General features: G+C 49.7%; 1 protein-coding gene across 4 annotated transcripts in view; it reads right to left on the reverse strand.

Moving 5' to 3' along the window:
- RNF4 (ring finger protein 4) overlaps positions 1-3,919 on the reverse strand; it is a 46,667-nt gene extending 42,748 nt beyond the window's left edge. For 2 of the 4 annotated variants that reach the window (XM_011970844.1, XM_011970839.1), the window contains exon 1: positions 3,598-3,919. The gene's annotated coding sequence lies outside the window, so the exon portion shown is untranslated. Of the gene's footprint in view, positions 1-1,779; positions 1,899-2,827 lie in introns of all 4 variants that reach the window. The other 2 variants (XM_011970842.1, XM_011970841.1) reach the window with 2 other exon arrangements.
- Positions 3,920-4,185: the final 266 nt, after the last annotated feature.

The following is a 4,185-nucleotide window of genomic DNA, read 5'->3' on the forward strand; positions in this document are numbered from 1 at the left end:
AGACGGGGTTTCACCATGTTAGCTAGGATGGTCTCGATCTCCTGACCTCGTGATCCGCCTGTCTCGGCCTCCCAAAGTGCTGGGATTACAGGCTTAAGCCACCGCGCCCAGCCCGACAAATATTTCTTAATGGTATCTAGAATAGTGTATCCTTTCAGGAGGTTTTTAATTTACATTGTTGAGACCCATCAGAGGAATCACAATCTATGTAGCTATAGCCTTACAAAACGCATTTCCTTCCCCCGGTCCCGCCCTTTTTTCTTTTTTTTTTTTTTTTTTAAGAGATTGGCAGTGGAGGGGGTGGTCTCACTATGCTGCCCAGGCTGGTCTCTAACTTCTGAGCTCAAGGGATCCACCTGCTTTGGCCTCCCAAAGCGCTGCGAGTACAGGCATGAGCCAACGTGCTCAGCCCCAAAATGCATTTCTTAAGTAAGATTTGAGAGTTGAAATTACTCCTTGATCCATGGGCTGCAGAACAGATGTTAACATTAATCTCATTCATCTCCATGAGACCTCTTTGGTGACTAAGCACACTCTCAGTGAGCAGTAATATTTTGAAAGAAATCTTTTTTTTCTGAGCTGTAGATCTCAATAGTGGGCTTAAAATGTTCAGTAAAACATACTGTAAACAGATATGCTACTATACAGGCTTTCTTGTTTCACTGATCAGCACACAGTAGATTGCTGCATAATTCTTAAGGGCCCTAGGATTTTCAGAATGGTAAATGAGCACTGGTTACAATTTAGTCACGGGTCATATTAGCCCCTAACAAGAGAATCAGCCTGTCCTTTGAAGCCAGGCATTGATCTTTCTCTGGCTATGAAAGTCCTAGATAGTATTTTTTTTTTCCATATAAGGCTGTTTCATTTACACTGAAAGTCTGTTGTTCAGTGTGGCCACCTTCATCAATTATTTTAGCTATATATTCTGCATAACTTGCTGCAGCTTCTACATCAATGTTTACTGCCTCAACCTTACACTTTCACATTACAGAGGCGGCTTCTTTCCTTAAACCTCATGAACCAACCTCTGCCAGTTTCAAACTTTTCTTCTGCAGCTTCCTCACCTTTCTCACTCTTCACAGAATTGAAGAGAGTTAGGGCCTTACTCTGGATTAGGCTTTCGCTTAAGGGAATGTCACGGATGGTTTGATCTATCCAGACCACTAAAACTTTCTCCCTATCAGCAATAAGGCTGTTTGGCTAATCATTCATGCGTTCACTGGGGTAGCATTTTAATTTCAAAAACTCTTCCTTTGCATTCACAACTTGGCCAACTGTCGTTCAGCACAAGAGGCCTAGCTTTTGGCCTATCTCAACTTTTGATATGCCTTTCTCACTAAGGTTAATCATTTCTTAACTTGATTTAAAGTAAGAGAGATTCAACTGACTGCTCCTTTTGTCTGGATACTGTAGGGTCACTGACTGGCCTAATTTCAATATTGTGTCTCAAGGAATAGAGAGGCCTGAGAAGAGAGACTGGGAACTGCCAGTCAGTGGAACTGTTAGTAGACACCCAACTTTTACCAATTAAGTTCACCATCTTATATTAGTGCTATTCATGGTAACCCAAAACACTGACCACAGCTCATCGTAACAGATGCAATAATGAAAAGGTTTGGGGCTGGGCATGGTGGTTCATGCCTGTAATCCCAACACTTTGGAAGGCCAAGGCAGGCAGATCACCTGAGGTCAGGAGTTCGAGATCAGCCTGGCCAACATGGTGAAATCCCGTCTCCACTAAAAATACAAAAATTAGCTGGGTGTGGTAATACGTGCCTGTAATCCCAGCTACTCCAGAGGCTGGGGCAGGAGAATCACTTGAGCCCAGGCAGCAGAGGTTACAGTGAGGCCAAGAACATGCCATTGCACTCCATCCTGGGTGATTGAGATTCCATCTCAAAAAAAAAAAAAGTTTGAAATATTGTGAATTACCAAAACTTGACACAAGAGACACGAAGTGAGCACATGCTGCTGGAAAAATGGCTGGCACTTACAGACTTGCTCGACGAATACTTGTTATAAACCTTCACCTTGCAAAAAAGGCAGTATGTGCAAAGCACAATAAAATGAGGTATCTCTTATTCCCTCCATCCTCACCCAGCTACAGGAGGGCCAGCACCACGACGGTTGACTGCTGTATTACAAGCAGAAAGTTTGGCATACAGAACACCTCAAAAATATGCTACTTCGATCTTGGGGAGAGCGAAATATCTTACTCATTTTATGTACAAAGCACAGATGTGTATACATTCTATAAAAAATAGTTTACGTATGGCATTAAGATTTCATGAAGATTAGAAAAACAATGTTTACAAAAGCTCCTTACAAAGGTAGTAATTTAAGATCAAATAAACGATGTATTAAAGTAAGATTTTTGGAAGCTCAAATTCAGGCAATACAAAAGCCAGCAACACAGCTTGCTACTCAAATGTCCCTATTTCATCTCAAACTCACAGTAAAACTGAACCCAATGTATCCTTGTCCATTAACAAGTAAAACACCAAGAAAATAACAAAACATTCCCTTCAATGTCTCTTTTACTGTCAGCGGTCCCAAAACTCCTGGTCACCGAATTCAAAAGCCTAATCCTGCAGTTAAGACTTAATCTCATCTGCTGCCAAAGAGCCGGCTTTGTGACCTTGGGCAGACCACCTCACTTTTCTGGATCTCAGTCTCCCCAACCACTTGGACAGTCTAAGTCAGATTCCAGAGCTGAGACCCTACGTCTGGCTCAAGAACTTCGTGCAGAAACAGAACGAAGGTTATTAAGACTGTGAACGTCTATGGGAACCGACAAGTGAAAGACAAAAGCTGAAATCCCTACCAAAACTGCTTGCCCAAGCTCTATCCTTTTCCCTGTTTCCTCGATGGATCAAAGGCGGAAAAGCGGTGTTTACTAGCAACTCTGTTTCAGGTCTTGAGAATCTTCATACACCAGCCTACAGGCGCTCCAGAGGGTGAAGGGCCCGAGCGGTGCCGGGCTGGGCCGCAAGCCTCACAGTCACACGTTCCACCAACCATCAGCCGGGGCCCGGAAGCGCGCCCGGAAGTCGAGGCCCTACTAAGTTTTAGACTGCGACCTCGGCGCCCCGCACGGTCAGTCCCGCACCCGTACTCAGATCCTCCCGACCTACAAAAGGCCCCGCCACGCGGCCCGGGCACCCGGGCACCCGGGCAAACTCGCAGGCCCCACGATGGCGGGGCGGCGGCACGAACACACAAAGGAGACGTCGTCAGCAGGGAACAAAAACCCTGCCCAGGTCTCCCCGCTAACAGCACACCCTGCCCGACTCTCCGAGTGACCTTGGAGGCGTTCCTGCCCTTCCCAGAGCCTCAGTTTCCCTTCCTAAGCTATGGACTAAGCCCCATGGCCGCGGCCCGCCAGGGTGAGCCGAGACCCAGACGCAGGCCTCTTAACTTCTGTTGCCCGCGCCAAGCCGGATTAAGTGCGCCCGCGCGGAAGGCGGTGCGAGCGGCCAGAGCTGGCTCGAGGTCCCGGGCTGCGGAGTCTCGGCCGGGTGGAGCCGCGCGGGCCGAGGCCTCTGTAGGCCGCGAAGCCGCCTAAACCTCGCATCTGCACAGGCCCTGATTTGCCGCTGCTTCCCCACAAAACCCAGCCTAACCTGGAGCTAGTTAGGTCCGCAGGCGCCGCCGCCGTCGCACTCGAGAGAAGAAGCTGCTTCTCCAGCCGCCCAGGAGAGCCCCTCGAGAAAGATGCCGCCGCCTCAACAGCAACCCACTTCCGCTTCGGAGGCCTCGGCTCCGCCCCCCGTCGTGTCCCCATTGGCCGCCCGCCTACCCTACTTCCGCGGTTGGCCGGGTAAGGACAAATTTTTAAATCCTATTGGATAAGAAAACCATCTGTTACCACTTTAAAGCGCGCCTCTTTCCGCCCCCGCCCACAATCGAGCGCCCTAATTCGCACCTTCCGGCAAGAGACGGCGCGGGCGCGGCCCCGCCCTCAAGGCCTTCCGGGAGTCGCGGTCTGAGGGCCGACTGGGCTCCTGTACCCGGCTGCGACTGACTGTCCCAACGCCGCCAGGGACTGCCCGCCGACTGCCTCCGGAGCCGAGCGGGCCCCGAACCTTCCCATTCCTAGTTTTCGAACCGCACACCAGCTGCCGTGCCCCTGGCTCGACGCAGCTGGCCGGGACGCGGAGCTGGTAGTTCGTCCCGCCCGCC

Source organism: Mandrillus leucophaeus, unplaced genomic scaffold (assembly GCF_000951045.1).
Source record: "Mandrillus leucophaeus isolate KB7577 unplaced genomic scaffold, Mleu.le_1.0 Scaffold98, whole genome shotgun sequence".
NCBI classification, from domain to species: domain Eukaryota; kingdom Metazoa; phylum Chordata; class Mammalia; order Primates; family Cercopithecidae; genus Mandrillus; species Mandrillus leucophaeus.